The 24882-nt window shown below is 45.8% G+C and overlaps 1 protein-coding gene across 3 annotated transcripts in view; it reads right to left on the reverse strand.

The window, feature by feature from the left end:
* The window catches only part of LOC129380698 (uncharacterized), a 190074-nt gene that overhangs the window by 155813 nt on the left and 9379 nt on the right, over window positions 1-24882 (reverse strand). For all 3 annotated transcript variants that reach the window (XM_055062465.2, XM_055062466.2, XM_055062464.2), the window contains exon 2: window positions 23744-23821. The gene's annotated coding sequence lies outside the window, so the exon portion shown is untranslated. The remainder of the gene's footprint in view (window positions 1-23743; window positions 23822-24882) is intronic.

The following is a 24882-nucleotide window of genomic DNA, read 5'->3' on the forward strand; positions in this document are numbered from 1 at the left end:
TTGGTTCTGTGGGGTGGATCCATGTGATGTCGAGACAGGCAGTCCGCGTCCTGGGGTAATTAGCCAGACTTGTGCACGAAGGAAAACGAGTACTTTTGAATGCTCATAGCTCAGCGTCCAAGGTGGCCTGTAGGAACTTTCAGCGAGGAAAGTGAACACAGGGCATGTTGCCACCCATTCACACTACCGTGAATGGGTATCAAAAGACGTGCGTTAGAAAACTGGGGATGGTTCAAACAAGGGAAAGGAAGTCACCCTGTCTATTTGAGTAATTGCACTCTGGGGCCGGGGGTAAGGAGACCATGCGGCAGGCGTACGCTATAATGTAGTCATGACTACGCTGGCACTGGGCACGGACAGCTTCGATACCGTATCCGCTGGCATCCGTCCGAACTTCCGTAGGAGCAGATGGTTCGAAGTGCGCCAACATAGGAGAAGTCGTCAGGAGGCGGATAAGCGCCGAAAATAAGTGAGCTTCTTGATGGCCCCATAAGAAATGCGTATCTTTCTTTAGAAGGTCGGTAAGTGGACAGGCGATGACAGCGAAAGTTTGGAAAACCGACGCAAGTAAGAGCATAAGCCATAGAAGGAGGAAACCTCCTTGGTTGAGCAATGTACAGGGAAATGCTTCACGGTGCCATTTTTTCTTTTTAAGGTCGGATTCCTACAACATTAACAAGGTGACCGAGCATTGTTACCAAAGTGGCACGTGGATGTGTTGAGGCAAAGAACTGCACTACGGAAAACTTGCAGAATGGCTGGCTGGTGCTGAATATGGTTGCTACGTGTCCTTAAAAGACAGTAGCATCATCTATACAACACGAGCAAGTCGACCATTTGATGCCTCGAAAGAGAGAATCATTCGTGCGTTCAAATATGGCTGGCAGATTGCATAGACCGAAGGGCAAAACTGTGAATTGGTATAGCCCGTCAGGTGTCACAAACGCCGTCTTCTCACGGTGCGTAGAACATGCGGCAGCCTATCATGAGGTATACCGCAAGTAATGGACAAAAAATAACCTGCTCCATGGAGGCAGTTGAGGACCTCAGCTATGCTTGGCAACGGATATACGTCATTTTTAATGATCTTGTTCTAGTGACTTTAATGGACACAGAAACGCCACGTGCCGTCTTTTTTCTTGACCAGCACAACTGGAGATGCCCATGGGCTACATGAAGGTTCTATTATGTATTTTACCGTCATCCTGTGGGCTTCATTTTGTAGCAGCAGAAACGCGATACGCCTGTCGATGAATAGGGTTTGTTTCGCCAGTGTCGATTCGATGCATGACGACCGTCGGCTGGCAAAGTGGGCGATTGTCGAAGTCAAAAACATCCCGGTACGACACTAACACATGACAAAGCTCATCTGTGCGCGTATGTGAAAGGTCCGCGGCTACAATTTTATTGTACTCACTGGTGGGCAGGCTGATGGATCCTGCTGCGCACGTAGAAATTGAAGTGCCTTCGGAGGTTAGCGTGGAAATCTGCCAGTCGTTTAGGGATGATAGAGTTGCAACCGCCATTCCAGAAGGTAGAAAGTGGCCGGATAATCCAATGTTGAGCACAGCGAGATAAGCGCCATTGTTGACAATTTCGACAATCCTATGTGGTAGGGTCACATGCTTGGCCGAGACAACGTCAATAATAGGGGATGCAGCGTAAACCTCATATGCGACAGCAGGAGACGGGATCCAAATTTCGCAAGTAGTGTACTGAGGTGGCAATCGCACGGACTCTAAAGAACACAGCTGCGTATGCCTAGCAACAAGAGTCTCGAGGACAAAAGGAAGTTCAAGTTGAAGGACACAGTCTACGGGAGCTGAATGTGGGGCGAAAAGTCAATGATCAAGATCACAGATCGTATGGGCACTGCTCATGCGCAAGAAACAGAGCACTGGTTCGATTGCCAGATTTATTGAGGGGGGCAGTACACGTTACAAAATCGGCAAGTGAGCTCCCATTGGCGACTTTTACTGTACGGTTCACAGCAGGTGTCACGACTTTCTTCAGCTTCTCACGAAGATTCGCGCTCATGGCCGAGATGTGTACACCGGCGACCATAAGCGCCGTAACAGTAACGCTATAAACTTGGAGATCGACCATATTAGAGCTGTTAAGAAGAATGAGATAAGCATTTGAAGCCGAGTCAAGAATGCACCTTAACATCTGGATGCTGCACTCGTTTATCTTCTGATGCGTAGCTTCCAGGGTTGGCAGGCGACGGGAAACAGCAGGCTTGCGGCGAATGGACTCAGCGGGCTTGCGGTGAGTGACATCGGTGGTCGCGTGGCGGTGGTGACCTGCTATGCACGGTGGCACGAGCGTCGACATTTGGCGTGTCAGTCGGAAGAGAGCGGGACGATGCTACACGTGAATAGCCTGCAGGAAGGGAGTTACGGATGTTCCATCCAATAGGCGATGGCCGCACCTCCAGTCTTGCCAAGCAATATTCCCAACTCGAGCACGCGAAACATTGTGCGATCATCCGACGTCTTCCACCCAGCGGGACTGCGGTATTGAGAGTAAAAGGGCTGGTTTCTCGATGGGACTGGTGGAAGTGGTAGTGTGACTGGTATGACTGGCAGAATGCCCACAGTGCAGAAAGAGAGTAAGAAATTACCGACGCTCTGTCTAACCAAGGCTTAATTTAATGAAACTACAGTCTGATTGACAGCCGAGACATCTGGCAGAAGAGGACAGAACGTCTTTGGTAGAGCAATGAGCAAATCCAGGAACATGCCTTGTCAATGCCGGTGTTATTGCTTCTCGTTCACGAAGAATGATACATGTAAGTGTTCGAATTCGGCAATTGTTAAGGCGGTGGTGGTTTTTCGCATGGTGATGGTGCGGCTGCTGGCTCTATTGGGGAGCCTGGTGAATTGCTGGGAGATACGGCGGGATTTTCCTTGTTCAAATCGCCGACACACTTTCACAATAGCGTCCACGGAAGTACAGTTCCTGATTACGAAGATGTTTAATGCGTCATCGCCGATACCTTTGACTGTGTGCCCGATCTTGCCAACTTCGGACATTTTACTGACAACTTCATGGCAAAGCGCTAGAATGTGATTAGCACAAGAAATGTTTGATTCAAAAGATGACTGCGCGCGAAACCATTCATAACTTTTGGTTTCGCGGTCATGTGGTGCTTATGCACGACATGACCATGCGTCTCGTAGCAGACATGCGCGGTGCCTTTACCATAAAATACCACGTTCGCCAGTATAAGCATATCTTCACGCGTGCTGTGCTTGCTTACACGCTCAGACCATAAGATCCAATCATTGACCTCGACGTCATCTGTGCCAAAGGTTTTTCACCGATCTTTTGGAAGCGATAAATTGACAAAACGCGAGCACGGGCGCTGCCCGGTGGGTTCCGGCATGGTGTGTGCTTTAGTGACCACGGCCAAAAAAACGACACGCGAACGCTTCGTTGTTTCGTGCTTTTGTTGTCGTGATGAACAGCCAGCGTACCCTCGACCTTCACCAGAAAAGGTTTTAGTCGAGTGCATTGCCTTGCGCCGAGGGCGTGGTTCATGTATTGGAAAATTAAATTCGTATAGAATTGGAACATACTAGTCGCTGTACCTCAGCGCTTACCGAAAACGGGCGTTTCTGGTGCATTTTCTCCTAGTTCTTCTTAACGACCAAATGCCTCTTATAATTGTTTTTTGTTTATTTTCCACTTACGGATATTTGTGCCTGCGTCTCTCATAATTCTCTTCGACGTTTTGTAGATGCTTGAAATTTTATTGAAAATGTCTGCACCAATGAGCTCGTCATCGACGTAGAAACCTTTCTTCAGCATGGAGGCTATTGCCTTGTCTTCATCACGAATGGTGTTCAACGGAGGATGGATAGTTGCCCTTAGCAGGAACGAATTAGATGTTTATCCATAGGGCAACCGAATGCAATGTTATTGCTCGGGCTAAAGGGGACTCTAGTGAGCCAAAGAAAGCGGAATTCACGTGGAATGAGGTTGCTGTATTTCGAGCTGCAGAAGCGCCTTCTCTTTGTCTGAGTCAATGAAAATGGGGTACCAGCAAAAAGGTATCGGAAGTGCAGCAGTTTGGGATTCAGATCCCCCCCCCCCCCCCCGCTTTATCTAGACAGTCATTAAGAGGCGGGAGGGCTTGTGCACCTGAAGATGTGTAGAACGCTGCTCTAAGCTTCCGAGTAAGTGATTCTTCTTTTATCATTTTTCTCTGAATAATATAGTCGACAACTCGTCTAATATAAGCGTTTTCGCGCACCTACTCTTTGTGTCCCCAGAGACTTGTATTTAATGGAGTCGCTTCGACCATTTATGCTCATTCTTTCGAATTATCAATGACGACGTGCTCGTGGGTGAGTTGGTTAAACATGATTACAACGAAGACGCCAACTGGTTGTCCCGTGTCGCCTTCTTTTGTCTGTTGTTTTATTTGGTGCCTTCGTTGTAATCTAATTATCAAAATGAATGTAAAATCTGTTATGTTTCTTCGTTGTCGGACAACATCTCTTGTTGCAGCGCACTCACCAAATTCATATCGCGTTCGATGAATGCTTCGTACCGAATTGGTGCGTGGAGTGTTCATCAGAAGGTGGAATTGATTGCGGCTAATCCTTAGATAACGCGGCTGCGTTCGAGTTCGTCGGTCAATGATTTCTAGACATGATCCCATTCTTTCAGCAAGCACAATCCCGGTTCGGCATCTACTGCAAGGAGGCACGGTGCATCTGCAAGGAATTTGCCTTGAAGTCGCAGTTTTCTCACACAGCTGTTGTGGTTGGATGGTGCAGAAACGTCGTGGCAGCCAAACGTACCATGATTGCTTGCACAGTCATTACTTGAGCATTGTGCTAGCTACGAAACAGAAATTTCATAATTTTACGCTTGTCACATTTGTTGAAGTCCCACTTGCAAATGTGTTGAAAGCGATTCTTGTCTCACAAACGATTTTCACTCGTAACCTTATTGTGAGACCTTTGATAAATGATCGTTATCTTCCACCATCCAAGCTACCTCTAATGCATGTTAGCGTTTTGACCGGCATAAGTATAGGAAGTTTTAAGATATACTTTGTTGTCCTTCCGAAAAAAACTTATTGCACAATGGTACAATTACTTCGGAGTACTGAGTTTGACTACATAAATGCTGTCGTGCTGTTGGTGGATCTCGCTGTAACCTCTTGCTTCTTGTAATTCGGTCCAAACATGCTGGATGCATGTCTCCTGTGGCAAAACTAACAGGTAAGCTGTACATGACAAGAAGTTGATTGGACGTACGAGTGAAGCAACGATTGACCTCATCTAGATGATGCTTTTTCTCAGCCAGAGAAAGCTTAGCGTCATACGTGCATGTACCATGATTGTTCTATTGGCACAAGAAACATTCGCGATTTGCCAAATACGCATTATGCAGAAAAGAAGCAGTCCTGTGGTCTTCGATCTACTAAGTGCCCAATTGAGCCCGAACCACAGACGTGGAACACGGCTCCAAGTTTTTTGAGTCTACCCTGGGAAAGTTTAGCGCACCTTTCAACTGGGCTTCTGAAGACGCAGCAGCCATCGTTTGTCCCGAAACGTTTCTCAGAGGGTACGCGATGACAACTCACTTTAGCACTCCTCTCCGCTTATCGCGCGAACCAAAACGAGGACAATTGGACATGCCAAATCGTGCCGCATGGAGACTAACAGCATTGCGGAAAAGTGAAGTGCGGGTACGTTCGATGAAGTCAGGCAACGAATATGCACTTGCGCGGCATCGTGCTGCTTCCGGAGACCTCTTAGATCCTTTCGGAAACCATGTGGGGATGATTTCTGAAGCCTGATAAGTGATGCTGTTGGATTAATTTTCGGTCGTAAATCTTTTCCTAATATTCTCGACAGTGTCCGCAGAACCAGATTCTGTGGTCGATTTGCCAAAATTGCCTGTCCCGCGAGGCAATTCCCGAAGTTGTCGAACTTAGCCATGTGCGATAGTGTCTCCTTCAGGTGAACTGTTTCCTCAAACTGCTCCCGAAATCTTGACCCCTAGAGAATATCTCCTTTAAAAGCGGGAATGTTAGCTTAGGCTATGGACATCTCGAATGCGACGGTGCTCTGTTTGTCGCCGCCTGTTTAGGTTGAGCATAGTCCTCGTTGCGGCTTGCTTTCAGGTCGCTCTGAAGCGGCGATCTGACGACGTGATTTGACCTGCACGCCGTGGCCTGTCGTCATAATCTGCTACAGCGCTATATTCTGGTTCAAGCTTGTTGTCGGGATTGTGTTCTTCAATAGCGGCATTAAGACTTGAGTGTTCCAGATTCCTGTAACACAGGCAGTAGGAAATACCACTAGGCTTGGCGCTGTCTGCTTTGAAATCGGTAAACAGTAGTTAGGCCGCTTGCAAAGCATGTTCTGTGAACGTTCAGCTTGCCGCTTCGTCTTGAAGCGGCCCTTCATTGAACTGACAGTGGAGTATCGGGACACGGGATCGTGCGTCAGGGGCGACAATCTTTCCCGCTGTTTTGCCGGATGTCGGTGTTATATTTGCCGAAGAACCATACCTGTTTCTTCTGGACAAGTCGATGTTTGTTGCAGCATTCAGTGTAGACGAATGCGACAGCTGTAGTGCCAGTATAAATATGGTAATCATATTCCTTTGGGGATGTGATAAGTAGTCTCATATACATCGTAGATGGCAAGTATGCATGCTAGTTCCTCTGCACTGACGTCTTGGTTGCGTCGCCCATACTAGCAATGGGAAGGATTGTCTTCTGTGCCGCGAGTTTTACAGAGAACAATACCAAAGGGTTCCAAACACTGTGCCCACTTTGTATGAGAACTGCTGTGATGGCAGCCTGGAAGGTATCTGTGTGGCTTCCGGAGGAAGCGTAATCCTTCTGGACCATACAATACAGTGACGTCGACGAGAGCGGATTTCCAGTCTTTGAAGGCTTGCGTCTAAGCTGGTGTTAAGTAGTCGCTTGACTACTTAGTAGGCCGGCCATGGCACTTCGATGCCGCTTCATGGGCGGTTCCGCATAAAAGAAACTTCGGTAGAAGTTGAGCACGATGAGGGGAACTGACGATCGTTTTTAATCTTACTCGCAGAACGGAGGAAAGCGGGGAGGCAACGCGGGATGGAGGGAGAGAGCGGCTTCTGCTCCTCCAGCAACTGCGTACTTTGTGTGGCAGCGCGGTCGCCTGTGCCGTGTCATGAAAGCGGTCTACATACGGCTCATAGCTTTTTGCGTGCTGTTTTCTTGCCGCGGTTTGCGTTCAAGCGATAGACTGCACGAAGGTCACTTCGCTAGCAGCTTCTGGAGCGCTTGCTCACACCTGCGTTTTGACGGCGTGTACGCAGTCATCGAGTGTAATGTGTTCATAACTGGCTGTGCACGCTGGCACCATGCTTGCTTATTCGGTTAGTAAGCGAATGTTTCCGAATGTGTAGTTACCAGGCCCCGTTAAGAGAAGAGGGGTTTTATTTGTATGTCCCTTCACTTGATCTACTGCATCGTCTCTAAATTTTCTTATCTCATAAGGCGTACATCACTACTCGCTCATGTCTAAAATCAGTGATGCGCCAGAAGAAGAAGAAAAGTTTCCCACACAAGTTTATACGGCCGATAAACTGCCATCCTTACCTAACTGTCTACTAATTTGCTATCTCAATAAATGCTTGGCTTTTTGAGCGAAACTACGACTTTTTTTAATCAACTATATTTCTGCCTTTCCGGTTACCCATGTTTCTCGCTCTCTAATCATTTTCCTTTTAAGCTGGGTCACTGAACAATCTGTGCTCAAATGAATGATGCGAATAGCTACTGTCCGGAGGGAACGCTTTACTGAGGAAACACGAATTCGCAACCTACCATTGGCTGGACTTGGGCGGGTTAGTAAGCGGCCACGTGTACCATTGTGCCGCTGTTCTCTGACCCACCTTCCCGCCGACAAATGGTTCACTGTAGATGCCGTAGCGGATACGTATCGCTGATCAATAAAATTCTTTGACACCAACATTGCCACTATAGTCGGATACAACTTTAGAAAAAAGGGGGCGTTTACTCGTCCAAGGCGGAGGCGCACGAGCATCCACCAATGGGCGCGCACTCTGGACTAACGTCATGAGCCGTACGGCCGGTGACCCCGCCGACGGAGAACATGGCCGCCCGCGATTCGAACTGTGCGAGGTCGCGCCAGCTGTGTGCTTCAGGCCCTCGTCAGAGTGAATTCCAGAACTCGTTGTGATAGTCTATCATGCAGGAAATATTACTGCGAGAAATATTTGTGCCGCGTGCGTTTATTTAGAGCCGTGATCCAGCGAAGAAATATTGCAGCGAGCATCGCTGGCGCTGCGCTACGCTTTGCCTGAAAAGAGGATCCCGCGACGACCGCTACGAACACGCATCCTGCGTGTTTGTTCCATGTTGTTTTATTTCGCTCCCGAGTGAAGTTACGACGAGAAAAGTCTTCCAAAGACTGGTGCTTATTGTTAGCGGCTGGTGTGTTCGTGTACTGTGTCGCAGCGTTTTTCGTCGGAAGGGGTGAAGTGATGGAGCAAAACCATTCTCAGGAGAAACCAGAAAAAGTGTGCGTGCATGCAACAAACCTACGAGTGTCTCAACAGAAAATATTTGCAGAAGAAGCCTTCAAAGCAAAGATTTGTCGCCGTCAGCTTGGCGTGAACGATCATTGTCAGCAGTGAGATAGCCGAGCGTCTCGCGACGGTGTTCTAGCGTTGTGTAGCACCGTATTGCTGCCCACCAGTGCTAACTCCACGCGCAAGCTGTAGAATACATGCTGTAAATTGGGAAAGCACAAAACCAAAAAATATAAATTTCATGCTATTTAAAACCAAGAGTATTTATTTAAAATGATGAATGAAGCATTTTTGTGCCTTCCTGCCTCAACCGTATTCTCACCCCAGGTTTGCAATGGTTGCTACAAGTGCATTGTTTTATATAAGTACTTTTTCAATAGCAACTTATTTATTTTAAGCTTGGAAAACGAGTAGTAGATACGCCGTGTACATGTGAACAAGCGCAAAGGCTTTGCAGAGCTGCTCTTTCTACTTTTGTCACTTGCAATGAAGCTAAAGAGCAGACGACGGACAGCGTTGTAGAAGGCACGGGGTTATTTTTCTGTCGCTATCCCGCATGTGCTATAGCACATGAGAGCTCTACTAAACCAGTCATCAAAATACAAAAGTCTTAATTTATACTGATAATTACGCGTTTCAGGAGCACGATTTTTCTAGCGGGACTATTTTAGTAGCGGAGGCAATCGGCTGTCACGCTTCGGTCATCTGGGTGGGGCCTCCCCCTGTTTTTCTAAATTTGTATCCGACTATAGATATCTACCATTCGCTGTGCGCAGCTCTGAACCCATTGCATGAACACTTGTGTCACAAGGCATGAACGTCTTTGACACCAACCTTGACAACTTGGTATCTGCCACTTGGAATGTACCGATGTGCCGTGGCCAAATAGGTGCCTTAGACTTTCTCGATGCTGAACGCACTCGAGCCCACGTCACAAGGGTTCCTGAAGTGCAGCAACCCGACGAACTAGCAGGATGTAAACTTTCAGTGAACGCTTTTTCCATGCCAGCGCCTTTGTGGGATGCGCCATGAATGGACTGGGTGTTTTGGCACCCTTCAGTGAAGCTGTCTTCAGCTTGCGTCACGGAGTATGTGCCACGGAGGGTGCGACCACTGAAGGTACAGTCTCAGCGTCTACACGCGCAGGCACGTCGTCATTCGTTTCGGAGGCGGCGGCACCTCATGGGGTCACGTGTTCTTAAGCAAGAATAGGATAGGATAGGATACACTTTATTGCTCTAATTTACAGAGTCTTTCAGCGGTGAGACCGAGTGCTTCCATCTTAAGCAAGCGCCAAAGATGACTCTCACCGCAGTACACGTCTCTTGCATCATTCAAGACTAGCAATACGTTGTCTATAATTATTCAGTGTTAGCGCAGTAGCATCTAAAGTAATCGTGAGATGGTTTTCGCTGCCTTCTTTTGTATTTCCACCTAATTTATTTACTAGAATAGTTAAAGTGTACTATAAAACTTGTCAAGATGTCGTATGCGAACGGCGTTTCGATTTAGGGATTACAGGATTTAGCGCTTCAGAATTCTTTATATATTTCACGCACTTTACGGGGTCTATGTATCTATGTATCCAAGCTTGTTTTTATGAAGTCATTTTGCCTCTATCTGGGTCACTGGATAGTCCGTGGCCGAATCGGTAGCGCATCGGTCTGGTGTCCTGAAGGGGGAACGTTTGAACTGAGGATCAAATTGACTTTGGTCACATAGTGTTTGGCAATGTGCACGTTATTGCCCTGTTCAACGAAACTTTTCCATGCCAACATATGTTACTGCAGATTCGAAGTCAGTCGGTGCTGCTGTTCGAGAAACTCGCTCCGCCGACTAGGAGCACTGGGTATGGGCCACTTGGCATGCGCTGGTATCCAGTGAACCTCTTTATTGCCAACTTGCGACACGGGGTCTTTGCCAGCAGGTGCATGCCAATCTTCATGTAATCTGTGAACGATGAACTATAGGCTTTGAACTTGGGCAACTAGGCATGTGTGACTGAAAATGTTCCGCCGTACAATGACCGTAAAAAATCCCACGAATTTCTCAAATCCCCCGAACACACCTCAAAAGGGTTTCTCAATGAAAGCAACCCGAGGCATTGCCAGGATGCCCCACAGAGGGAACAGGAATGTGCCACTTCCACTGAATGCACTGCATGCCGACGCTTTGGCAAGGTGCGCCGTATAGGCACTGCTATGTGCCGCTCGTGAATGAGCCTTTCGCAACATGTGTCACTGAGTGGGCAGTAAGCGAGGTAACAATTCGCAACATCCGCAGACTCCGGCGCGCCAAGATTCTCGTCTCAGAGGCCACACGCGAACTTCTCGGCAGGGCGACTAGATGGCGCTGCGCGTACTGAGAGAAGTGCAAGAGAGGAGCCCGCTTTCCTGATGACGCATGTCTCAGCGTTCGCACGCACGTCTTTCCGGTTGCATTCTTGGTATCCAGCTGACTGTCTGTTCCCCACTTGCTTTTTCATAACTCCTGGTTGTGTATATACACTTTCGTTTGCCCTGAACGTAGTTGCGAAGGACAGGCTAATAAAAAGTGTAGAGCGAAAACCAGGAGCCAATCGCGCCACATGCAAGCTTCTCGGCGGCGGCACTAGATGGCATCAGTATATTTAGCGATTCGGGAAGCGCCAAGAAAGGTTGCAATCAAGTGCAGGGTAATTTAGAGTGTATAACGAGAACCAGAAGCGATCAGAAAGAAAGTGAGAGATACAGACACAGTGAATTGAATGCAATTAATCGAAACCAGGAAGACCACGTAGATTTTCGTGAACCCGAGGAAGAAAGGAGAACGGAAAGTCTGCACGATAACACGAAAAGCAGAGCTTGCTATTTCAAGCTGGAGCTGGGTGACCAGAAAAACACCACAGTGGACCCAACATTCCTTTTTTACTCAAGCATGTTAGGGGCTATTTTCCACCGCCACGTTTCAAGCGGGATGCTAATAAATCATCACTTCCCCCCATCGATGCACCAAAGAGGAGTCAAGCTGCAGCACATGACTCATATGTACCTCATTTCGACTGTGGCAATGCGTTGCGTCACTAAATTATTTCAAAATTAAATTGTGGGGTTTTACGTGCCGCAAGGACGATCTGATTATGAGGCACGCCATGAGTGGAGGACTGCGGAACAATGTGCACCACAAGGGGTCCTTTAACGTGCAGCTGATTCTAATTACACGGGTGTTTTCGCATGTCACCACCATGCAAATGCGGTCGCTGTGGCCGGGATTGTAGCCTGTGACCTCGCGCTTAGCAGCCCGCCATCATAGTCTTTAAGCAACAATGGCGGATACCTCAAGTCAAAGCTAAATGCTTTACTACCGACAGTCATCCTCAGATGTGCTCTGCGGATTTTTTCATATATCCCAATTGCTATCATAACTGTCATGTAATATACTCAGTCTAAAAACAGGCAGCTCTAACACCAATGTATTGTAGGTAATAGAAAAGTCTGTGTTCAATGTGGGTTCCAACTTGGGTCGTAGTACTCTGCTACCGGTTCGCATACATATAGCGACTCTTTAGAGGTTGTTGAATTAATAATTATCTTAAACATGCAGTACATAGGACTTATATATCAATTTTTTTCAAAAACTGAAGCGCCAATGGTAACAGCACACAAAGAATGAACAAAAGACAGGACAAGGCGCTTGTCCTGTCCAAGCTCCTGTCTTTTGTTCCTTCTTTGTGTGCCGTTACCGTTGGCGCTTAATTTTTTTGAAAGCTTTGCACCAACTAGCCCCACAACGTGTTTTACTGTTATATATCGAAAATTATGAAGTGCTAATTTCTTAGCAAGCTCTTTTTTTTTCCAGCCTGACCCAACTTCAGTCATGGGATCGAGAAGCCAAATCTGAGTTTCGGCTAGCTACAAAGAATTTTTCACTAATGCGCAGTGTGTCGGAAAGCGTTGATGGGTAACACAATAAAATACTTGCCCAGTTCTAGTAAACCGAAAATCTCAGTCGAAGCGCTAGATATGTTCGAGATCTGTAAGAGAATAAACATTTTGTACATAAATTGCATATATTACTTGCTAGAAATGTGACGATAGTAATTTCCAAACACATCGCTGAAACTGTGCAAGGCCAGTCCACCCGACGCGAATCATTTCATAAGGGCTCCTGATTTGTGCTTTGTCGAGCTATACACTCTTGCTTGTTTTTACTCAGAAATATTAGGGTAGTGCGACGTATTCCTTAGCGTTATGGCTTATGACATATAAGCAACGCCCACGTTCTCTGGTCGAGGCATGTTTGCAGTCTCCACAGAAGCGTGGTTAGTGGTGCTCAGTGTGAAATCATTGCAGCAATGAGCGAGCGCCTCTGGTGAGTCAGTTGCATGCCAGCTGCGCCTCTAACGTGTGAAGGGCGCGGAGCTAAGGTCTTTGCTGCGGATGATGTGGGCTTCACGCATGGGGGATTGAGGACCCCCGCATTTATGTTTGGTTACGTGATTCATGCTAAATCAACCCCTGCTACCTGGACATACACACTAGCAATACTCGATTCGCTAAGTTAGCTTGTTACTTCACACTTTTCACAAAACAGAAAAAGAGAATTTAGCGTAAATTCCATTCATCAACTTCACCATATGTCCTCGTAATTTTCATTATTATGCAAATTTTAAATCGCGATTAAGATTTTTTGCATTATTTGGCGGAATTACTAAGCGACCATTTGTTTTTTTTACGCGGAAACAAAAGAAGAAATGAAAAGAACCTTGCTTGACCTTCTTGAGAGAGTTTATATAAAATGATTGGCAATAATAAAACATAGTGATGGCAATAAATTGATTATAAACGCGCACAACCACACCCCCCCCCCCCCCATCTCAAATATAACTTTTCTAATTGACCAAAATTTTTCAAACAGTGAAATTGAAGCCACCAACGACCGATTAGAACGCTATGCACTGCAGTAAGCTAAATACTTGATTCAAGAACTAATGTTTAAGAAAAAAAAAGAAAAGTTACCATTTGTCTCATAATTTCAATGCTATGAAAGATGAACTTTCATGATTTCTGAAATATTACAGATGTGCATAGAGCTGAAACCAAGTTGAACTTGCTGTTAGCTTAAGCTTGCGATTTATGTAACATATATTCTTTATCGCATTAAATCGCAACACTAAGCGCTTAACAATCAAGAATATATTTTCTTATCAATCATGTTGCATTTCAATAACGTTTGTCGGACCGCTTTCCGACTTTGAATGACCGAACATACAACCGCGGTGACGAACGCGTCGCTCAATTTTTTGCACATTGGGGTGCCATCTATTCTAGTACTTATCAAAAATAGTTTTGGCCTGTCAACTACCCCGAAACAATCAGGAGGCCTTGTTCTCAACTCAGGAAATGTCTTTCCTTTTAGGAAGTTCTCGAGGTTCGTCAACTAAAAAGTTTTTGGAAACGAGTATGCCCGTAACCAATAACTGGCAATCATTGAACCTGTCCCTGCATCATGAATTATACCACACTTTCTCTTTTCGCAAGGTACACCACCTTTGGCGGTTACGTGCCGGACTTTCCAGGGCTGCTCTTGCCCTGATCACCAAAAAAAAAAAAAACCTTTACACTAAAATGTTTCCTTTAAATGCCACTAATCCTCTCGAAACTCCAATGTGCCGCATCAGTATCGGACCTGAGCAATAGAAAGCTAACACATGCATCAGAAGTATTTCAACAGACCTGTGGTCGTTTCATTCTATCAATTATAACAGAATCGTCGCTGTATGCGGCATGAAATCAAATCTCTATCTGCCGTCATTAGCACGCCATCATAGAGTCGTCCCCGCCGTCTGTCTTTAGTTAATTCTCATTTTAAGCGCGGCCAACCGGTTTTCGCTTCGCATTATGTTCAACCTAAGTGAGGCCACCATGATGAGGTTAAAATTTCATCATTCAGAATTAGTGCTGCCTTGCCATTACACCTTCCACAAGGATCTTAAGGGAGAAATCACATTCCCGTGCATATTTTCATCGTATCCAATAAAGCGCATTTCACAAAGTCATACATCATTCTATAACGAATCCACTTTTCCTAGTACATGGGCGCTATAACGTAAAACTATTCCAAACTTTTCTATTCCAATTCTGCTATCAGCCCTCCACGATTGGTCAAAAACTTTTTTCGACCACGCCCACTTCACCTGTCTGTCACGCGACGTCACGAAAACGGCAATAAGTCCCCATCTGATATGATGTGTACACACTGATTATGCATGATTTGACAGAAAAAAGAAAAACAGTTATTTCTGATTCGACCCCTTTTCGACATTAGCCCTCGGCTATTGGTAAAAAGTTTTCGGGCTGCACCCACTTCACCTGCCTGAAACGCGACGTCACAAAACCGCCCAAACTCACCGCGTCAAAGTGACGTGTACGCGATAAAGATGCATTATTATGCCGAACAAAACTGAATTTTCTTCAGAATAGCCGCAGGCTGCCCCGTACCGAAAGGAATAAAAGATGGCTGCCGCCGATCGCTGAGACGTTGGCTACTCGCACCTGCCGGAGAGCATGGGTGTGTTTGCGTATAATAACACTTCTTGCGTGGCCTTGTAACGTTTTCGAGCCCTTTCGGCACGTTTACCACCTCATTCTGCCAACTCTTCTTTGCTGAGGGTCAGTTTTAGCATCATTCTTAAGCTTCCGTTGCATGCCGCCGTGATTTTCGACCAGCCACCACAAGCTAAGTAAGGGATAGCCGACCAATCGCAGACGCCGGCACCACCCTCTTCATCCGGTTATCGATTTTCAGTGCACTGGCTCTGCCCCAGTGAATCCCTCTCCACTTGAGCGTTCTCCTCGCCTCTTGTCAGCCAATTAGATACGACAAACCGCTCAGTGTAGGCAATGTTATTCGTTTTTGAAGCAAACAAAAGTTACCTCCAATGAACGAGGAGAGCGTTTGATTGGCCTGTTCAGACAACCCTGCGGGTGACCGCTCGGTGCTTGCGTCGGTGGTTACGCAAATTTGACGCCAGCAGTTTGGAATAGAAACATAATGGAATAGTTTTACGTTATAGAGCCCCATATTTTTATGCGTATAGCACGTATGCGTCGTTTCGTACTGAAGGTAACCATCGCACTGTGTAATGTAGTTTGGCCTTGAGGGTATAGTAATAGATAACAAATAAGATGGCACATCGCCGAATCTTGAATCGGTTTCCACAAGTTTATGCGCCGGCAGGATTGCAGCACACTGCTCTATATTGAATGGGATAGCGCTCCAGCACGCACAGATCATCGCCGCTGATGTGACAATGACTGTGCGCTCTAGCTTCGACACAGTGCAGTTACTTGTTCCTGAACCACGCTGCTGTGATTGGGATTGACGATTACAATTACTTTTTTTCCAGAGAATCCTTCCCACAAGGACCGCGCTCAGCGCTGAGCTCCCCGGAGATGTGTACACGGGCGTAAGTCGGTGCATGACCCACGCCAAAGACAAGAGCAGGCACCGCCGGAATGGTCTCGCATTGCCCGAATAATTTGCCCGCAACGTCTGACTACCATGAAAAAATAACGCAGAAAATCTACTGGAGCTGTCTAAGTGTGCACTGTGCTACTTTCTCATCTTCACCAAGACCGGTGTCATTAATAATCTTACCCAACTTGATCAGGTCAGTATAAAATCTTATGAATGCTTATACGTGATTATAAGCCGTATTATACTAGATCCCCCGCTTAGCAACCCTTACCAGTAGTTATCAACCTTGTTAGTCTCGATCCGGCCTTCATCAACATATATCGGTCGTTATGAGCCTTATTAGAATTGACACCATCGTCATCAACACTTATGTGTGCTAGTCAATATTATTAGACATCATCCGACCCTTACCAACAATTATTGGAACTTATCAGCCTTATCGCACTCGATCCGACCCTTATCGATTATTATCAATCTCACGAGAATTGTTCCCCCCATTGTAAGCCCTTCTCACTTTTTGCACCTTATCCATCCGCGTCGAATCGTTATGAAGCGTGATGGCACTCACATAACCCCTCATAAGTTTTCACCGTAATGACACTTTATCTTTCACTGTTGCAGGACGCGAACCAGGTGAGCCGTCAAAAACCGGTGGCATAATGGCCAGTGATGGAACGTCCCTACGGAAGGCACATACTGCCAGCACCATAGAGCATCGCGCATGTGGCGTGTATTGCTCTGAAATTTCGCGAAACGTCGCAATTTTCCTTGTGTCTAGAATGCTCGAAGTCGTCTCGAAGAGACAGCTTTCATTCTACAATCACGAAATTTTTTTACAAAGCATTCATAGAAAGTTTTCTGCTTTGGCATTTGTTTTGTACTGCTGGTAGAACACAATCATATGGGTACAATGCGAAAGCATCATATATCCCAAGAGGAAAAAATTCCGGCAATGTTCGCAACGAGCGGTTGCAATAATCACCATTTGCGACGTCATCATCGTCTTGTATGAGATCAGTAGTAATACAGAATTAAAGTTAGAAATTAAATTAAGGTGACTGAAGGTGGAGTAAAGTGAATTCAGGTGAAGCGAATGAAGGGGAAGTAAAGTGGGTTAAGATGGATTAAGGTTGGTACAAATTAAAGCAAGATGGATTAATGAGCAAGAAAGTGTATTAACCTACAGTTCCAGCTGAGGACACGTGGACATGTATGACAGCATGCGTCATGGACGTAGCCAATTATTCCAGAAGTCATTATGTTTAAACTGTCACCGTCTGCATGGTTTGTAGACATACGAGAGCCTGAAGTTGACGGCAGTGAAATGACGAATATCACTGCGCGCGCAACGACGAGGACGATGGCAGTAGGACCGCATGAGTTCAACCGAACGTACTGCGGCATTATGACTATGACAGAGGCATGACGACAACAAAATTACCACAGCGTGATGACGATGTCATGAAAACAGCATCGCACCTACTCTTTATTCTACAATCGCTGACTACTCGGATACCAGATAGAGAGGTCGTAGTGCCACTTTCTTGAGAGTGGCGGTATAGATTTGCAGTGAAATCTCAAGAGAAATACGAGTTCTATGTCATAAATATAACATATATTAAGAAAAACAGAGAAGAACGAGAAGGTTGGCTGCTGGTGGCAGTAGCTTTGCTGGAATTTCCAGCAATCGCTTCACTCTAGCGTTTCCTTTTAACGTCCGCGGATAAACACTGGCGCCGATGAACTGTTCATTGCCGCATACCGAGATAGAATGGGACATCTAGACCGAGCTCCATCGATATTCAATAAGATATCTTGCAGCATTAAGTCAGCGTCGGCGTTTATCCTTACTAGATGAATGTGTTTCTCAACCCTTCCGTTGTCGCTAAAGTTCCTCTCGGCTTCATAGACAGTTTTCGCAGGGCTTCGTGAAGATTTCCGCATTGTTCGTGAGACGCACATATAAAGGCCCGGATCACGTGCTCTCCAAATTCACTGCAAAAGCCGTAAATTTTGCCAACACTTTACCTTTAGCTTAAATTTGCCTACACATTACTCATAACGTGGCCGTTAGATTTGTCGAATATGAACAAGGTGCCATGTTTAGGTAATCAAGAATGCTGCAGAAGCAAAACTGCGAAGTTCGAATGACACATATAAATTGCAAAATGACAGATCAATTATTTCTACAACGCGTCAATTAAATCACGTGAACAATGTTGCCACACAGTGAACTTACAACGGCCCTTCTTTATCATTTGTAAACTAGTGCTGTGTCGTGACAATCTGGGACATTGATAACAGCGGCTGTATGCTGCGTTAGAATACTTGAATAATTTATTTTGTACAACGGTATGCTATAGCGTACTCCCCCCCCCCCCCCCCGCTTACTTTAATGACATTTGACCTCGCAGGCAATTACACGTAACAGTTACAGATAAGTTTTAGGGCTGTGGTCTGAATTTTGCACCGCTCGTAAGAAACACTGGCAATGCTCCAGAACGCATGCATACGTAATTTGTCGTCAATAGCCAATTTAGTCCAAGAAGTTCGAACTGTGTATGCACATCACCCATTACGTGGCCCTTGCAGTCACCAAACAAAGATGCTCCGTCGTTCAGTGAACCGACGACGCCCGGTACACCTCATGTCACACAATACTAGGGAGAAATGAAGGTTTAGTAATCATTTGTGAAACATTTGACTAAGATGAAGTTGTTCTAGCCTACAGGTATTTCGTAACCCTGAGAAGCATTGCTAATAGCAGCCGTATCGCATTTTTAACGCTTGAATAACCATTTTTTTTTACAAAAGCTGGGTTTATTGCCGCCGGATTTTTCTTCGCGCCTATATTTTCCATAACGTTTCCTCCACGCTCGTTAAATTTAAGCTTGTCACAGTGGTAGTTATTCCCGGACAGTGGGCTAAATTTTGCACCGCGCATACGAAGACTTACTACGCCCTCGAACACTTCCGTAGTTAATTTATTGCTATAGCTCGAATTACCCCTGCTTTGAATTTTGATATCTTGTTACTCCTAATCTGGCAAATATTTCTCTAGATATAAGCAGTGTGCGTTGACCCGAGAAAGCAAGAAAGTAACTTCGTATGTCACTAGACAGTAGCGAGCACACGCGGGCCCAATAATTATTTTCGACCTTCATCTTGAAGTAAGGAACATGAAATATTCACCACCCATTGCACGCGAGATTTCCCTTTACTTTATGGAATTGAGATTGGGTTCTTGACCAGTTGTTTTAAGAATTTATGCAATTACGAATGATGTCAGCATGACACTATCGGACGGCTGAATTGGTCCTCCAAACATTCGGCACTACGATGGGAACACCATTCGCTCCCACGCAAGCGAAGATATTAAAGGAACAGCTTGCAGCAGACTTGTTGAAATCCTACCCTTCCAAACCCCACACCTATCTTTGTTACATCGACGACATATTCATAATATGGGAACATGGCACAAGCGCACTAAACGACTTGATTAGTCATTTCAGTCGCTTTCACCCGAGTATTAATGTTACTGCTCACCACTCTACTACTGAGATCAACTTGCTCGACACGATGGAACGACACTTTACCGGAAGGCTGCGGATAGCCAGCAATATTTATACTACAGCAGTCATCACCCGCGACACTGCAGGCATGAAATTTTGTCGCACAAGCGAAATGAATAAGGAGAATCTTCAGCGAAGACCACGATAATATCCGCCACCTAAATGACCCTAGGACAATGCTAGCAAAAAGAAACCATCCACAAGTTGCTCTCGATGGACCTTATGATGTCGCGTCAAGACTGGAGAGACAGTCGGAATCAGCGAAAAAACATCCTACACCAGAATCTGAAATACCACCAACATTTATTACAATATATTCGAACGCACTCCCAAACATAAACAACATTGTACGAAAATGGCACCCTATGTTATCTAGCAACGAGCTTCTGAGAAAAGTGTCTTCGGATATGCCAAGGATTGCCTATCACCGCAACAGAAATTGTATAGACGGGTTAGTGCCCGATAAATTATGCAAACATCATTCCCCCGCAATAAATACATGTTGTCACCCCAGGTGCAAAACCTACAGGCACCTTCGAAGTGACATTAAAATTAAAACCACCGCAAATGTTATATACATGAAGTCCAACTAAATTTACTTGCAGAAGTTCGGATATAATTTAAATGCTTGAATGTTCCTTCTGTCAGACACAATATATTGGTGAAATCGGAGAATCAATGAATGTGAGACTAAACGGACATCACGCGGACACAGCTAGATATTATCTCAAAGCCGTCGCCGAATATTTCAACCAACCAGGTTATAATTTTGAGGAATTTAACCTATGCAGCTAAGAGTGAAATTTCCGTTCTGAACGAGAAACAAAACTCGGAAAATCATACGTTATCCATAAGTTCAATAGATTGCAACCTGTAGGCATAAAAATATCAAAGGTAGCTTTAGAATGTATTCGCTATGCTAAATTTCAACATATAGGCAACCACAGTCACTTTGGTTGCTATACGTTTTTTTATTCTTTTTCTTTCTTTCATTTTTTTTTCTCTTTTATTCATTTATACGGTGTCAGTATTTTTTATATATCTTTTCTCACGAGCACCGGTTCCTGCCGCTCCTTCTGTTATCTCATTTAGAAACATGATAGCCTAAGACCACCAGCGAAACAGGTGATAGAGGGGTGCCGTGCGCGCCGTTGACACGCCCGCTGGCCCACGGCTGTTGACACGTGGCCGACAGACGGCCGTGTCACCGGCTTTGTGCACAGCACTCCTTTACGGTCAATTCTGCACTCTCAACGCCAACGCACCTTCGCTCATTGCCGCACCCACCCGCTTTACCCGCTCTCCACTTTATAAGAACCCCACCTACATATACTGTGGCGAGGAAATCGTAAGTCGCCTTGAAGAAGACAAGTCCACTTGTCGAAACGTTGGCTCCCACTTTCACCTTGTTCCCGTTTTGCTCATCGTCTTGGTCAAACACAGATAGAGGCAAGTATTTATGGCGTGACCCTAAGGATACTGACTGAAGCTTAGACTTGATTGTGCTCTGAGTATCTTGATTGGCATTCCAATCAGGCACAGTGTAACGGTGTATAGATCGTTTTAGTATATTGTAGAGCATCAGATTGAGAGACTGTGGGGTTCGGCAGCACCTACATGGCAGGTAACCTAATGATATAGCAGCGTTGATTATTACCTTCTAACTTTGTGTATTCTAGATAAGGTCAGATGCGGCCGGAACCGTGAGATATTTATAAGATGGGTCAATACGAGACCACAAGGACGCTCACGTCAACGATTGGCAGCGTATTCATCAAACTTGGTCGCTGACACCAGTTTTTATTACACCAGGGTGACAATATGCAAACAACGAGCGCCATTTGTACTGCGATGGGCTTTTATGTCAACGGCACCGATAAAGTCAGCGTGCCGACCACGTTCGATCGAACAACGCGCGAGTGGCTGCCGAACCGACAACGTGATAGCTGCAGCCCTTTCGTTGGCATTTATAATAATCGCGCACAAAGTAACTTAGAACACGCCCAAGAAAGTGGCATGCACAAACTTCAACCCTCCCAAGCCGTGCACGTGAATTTAGAGCTACTGTTGATCCTGGGGTCCTATAACGTAAAACTAGTCCAATATGTTTCTATTCCAAATTCCTGACGTCAAATTTGCGTAACCACCGACGCAAGCACAGGGCGGTCACCCGCAGGGTTGTCTGAACAGACCAATCAAACTCTCTCCTCGTTCATAGGAGGTCATTTTTGTTTGCTTGAAAAACGAATGACATTGCCTACACTGAGCGGCCTGTCGTATCTAATTGGCTGACAAGAGGTGAGGAGAACGCTCAAGTGGAGAGGGATTCACTGGGGCAGAGCCAATGCACTGGAAATCGATAACCGGATGAAGAGGGTGGTGCCGGCGTCTGCGATTCGTCGGCTTTCCCTTACTTGGCTTGTGGTGGCTGGTCGAAAATCACGGCGGCATGCAACGGAAGCATAAAAATGACGCTAAAACTGACCCTCAGCATAGAAGAGTTGGCAGAATGAGGTGGTGAACGCGCTGAAAGGGCTCGATAACGTTACACGGCCACGCAAGAAGTTTTGTGCCTCGGCCCCAACGAATCCCTCTCCACTTGAGCGTGCTCCTCGCCTCTTGTCAGCCAATTAGAGAAGACAAGCCGATCAGTGTAGGCAATGTTATTCGTTGGTCAAGCAAACAAAATTGACCTCCTATGAATGAGGACAGCGTTTGATTGGTCTGTTCAGAAAAACATGCGGGTGACCGCCCGATGCTTGCGTCGGTGGTTGCGCAATTTTGACGTCAGGGGATTGTAATAAAAACATATTGGAATAGTTTTACGTTAAAGGGCCCCTTCTGTGTGTTTTCACGCTGCTACGACTGCAGACACGGCGCCGAGTCGTAAAAGTGGTTTCATTTCTTGTCAGCTGCTGGCACCACAGCATTAGCACTGGTGATGCATGCGAGATGCGTAACAGTCTATAGGCGTAATTGTTCATTTTTACTATTCTTTGCTGTTAGGGTACGGGATGCCAGTAGGGTTTATGTTTTAGTTTTATCCACAGAAGTGGAATTTTTTCCAATATTTTTTAGCGCCGAAATCCAGCATCAATAGTAGGCTTTCTACACCACATTTTTGTACGAAGCAGACGAGAGACGAAAAGGAGGGCATTGGAAACGTGAGGCTCCACTTTCCATATGGCGGTCCTTGCTGTCGGTACATGTGATGACGACAGTGAAGCTTCGCTGTAAGGACAGACAGGCGAAGTGTTCACGTGTCCGTGTGTGACAAATAAATGCGAGCTCATCTTCCAATCTTTTTCACTCTTAGTGCTTATTCGGACTAAGCGGTTTCATACTCCGCGCTGTGTTAAATACACAGCAAGATTGCGTTCATGCGCCGCGTATTTGCCATGACGTTAGCTACAGTTTGAGTAGATTTCTTGGTGAGGCAATCTAGCACATCGGCTGTTCGTGTTCCTTGAACGATCTATACGCAGCTGGTGGGTGAAAGCTCAGAGTGCGAAGTTAGGCTCTTTTCTTCTGCTAACGGAGAAGGCGGCGCGACTTGGATACTACTCTATTACTACTGGCTAAAGTCGCTGCTACTAATTTAAAAAAAAAAAAACGTATAAATGTGACAAAGCCCCTTTGCCGCATTCATACAAACACAGCTTATGCTTTTAGAGCGAGACCATTTGTTCGCTCAGTCCAACGACCATGGAGCATGCATCGACAAGCTGACAAGACTGACAAGGAGAGGACATGGCTTGGATGGACACATTTTGAGGGGCATTCGTCCTTCACATTGGCTAAGAAGCCCCACAGCGTGCACACCGTTGAAAGGGACTACAGAGATGCAGTATATGAACATACGGAGCAGCTAAGCTACAGTAATTCTCCTAATACTGTTTGTCGCAATATTAACTAAGAAAGCGGTAAATAGTTTCGCATAAAGGTACTTGGAGAATAGGTACCAATACGGCACTTTTATGTTCTAGATTGTCCTCTTATTCTTAAAATGTTGATTGTTAACAAATAGGCTACGTCTACCTGAAAGATTAATGTTTTTCCTGGATTAAGCATTTCGCCACTTATTGCGCTTACGTTTCAAGTATGCGTTCCTAGAACGCTTGTAATTTCAGTATACTTACCAAGCAGGCAATTCCTAGTATCATCACGGTCGTCGGTGAATCGCAAAGGCACATCTTTATACAGGTGGTTTAGAGGCTCTGAAAAAGAAAACACACAAGAAAGGGAAAATCAATCACTTCCTTTTTATTTCACAAGCTGGAAGGCCTTTGTTCTGATTCCCACCAATATTCGCGAATTGAACATTTGGGCGTAGTTTTCAGTGCGATAGCACTATGGACACTGTAGGCGAATTTTTGCCCTCAGCGCAGGCGTCGCTGTCCTATCATATACTTTCATGCATTGTACTCTTGTGACCCAAGCATATCATCGCCAAAACAAAATTATGATTGGCAGTCGTTCTCTCACACCGCACGAGAGCCACTCTTGGTTTATTTTATATGTGCTGATGCAAGCACAATTATTTACGAACTCATGGCCACTTGTCGTCACTGCGAGCCCCGTTGGCGTGATGTTCCATATAAAGTCCAAGTACGAAACGTCGCAACCGCAAGCCGTATGTTGCAGGTGTGAGTGAAAGTATACGAAGGTGGTTCACACATGAACACACGAAAGCGCAATGGTGGATTCTCGCACGCCCAAGATAGGAGGGCAGGGAGGAAGGGCATGGTCTTCCATAGGGCCCAACCACGAGGTGGGCGTTCTTACTTAAAAGCGGCTGCGCATCTTGAAAGCGATCTGTGCTGAGTAAGGAGTCTAGAAGTGCAGAGGGCTGAGGTCTGTGTTCTCGCCGCTTAGTGCTCCATGAAGCCAGAGGCCGTACAAAGAGCAATACGCTCGCTGCTGCTGCTGCTCTTCCTCGCGACACTGCTTTGACAGCGATCCAGTAAGATGTGTTCGTGTTTGCCTGTGCGCACGCGCCACCATGCGTGTTTATTTAGATAGTTAACGAAGGTTTACAAGTTTACAAGGCCGAAAAACCTACCGTCCTCGCTCCGCATAGCTCTCTAATTTGCCATCGCAATCGGTGCTTCACGTTTTAGGCGAAACTGGGACATTGTGTGATAAATAAAATTACACATCTAAAGGGAATTCTTTCCGCAGGCGTGGAGTTCACTTTATACGGTGCTCAAGATGCCTGCCTTGTTAATCGGTTTCTATTTTGTGTTTTTTTTTTCGTTGCCTTATTGTGGACGGGAGG

Source organism: Dermacentor andersoni, chromosome 10 (assembly GCF_023375885.2).
Source record: "Dermacentor andersoni chromosome 10, qqDerAnde1_hic_scaffold, whole genome shotgun sequence".
NCBI classification, from domain to species: domain Eukaryota; kingdom Metazoa; phylum Arthropoda; class Arachnida; order Ixodida; family Ixodidae; genus Dermacentor; species Dermacentor andersoni.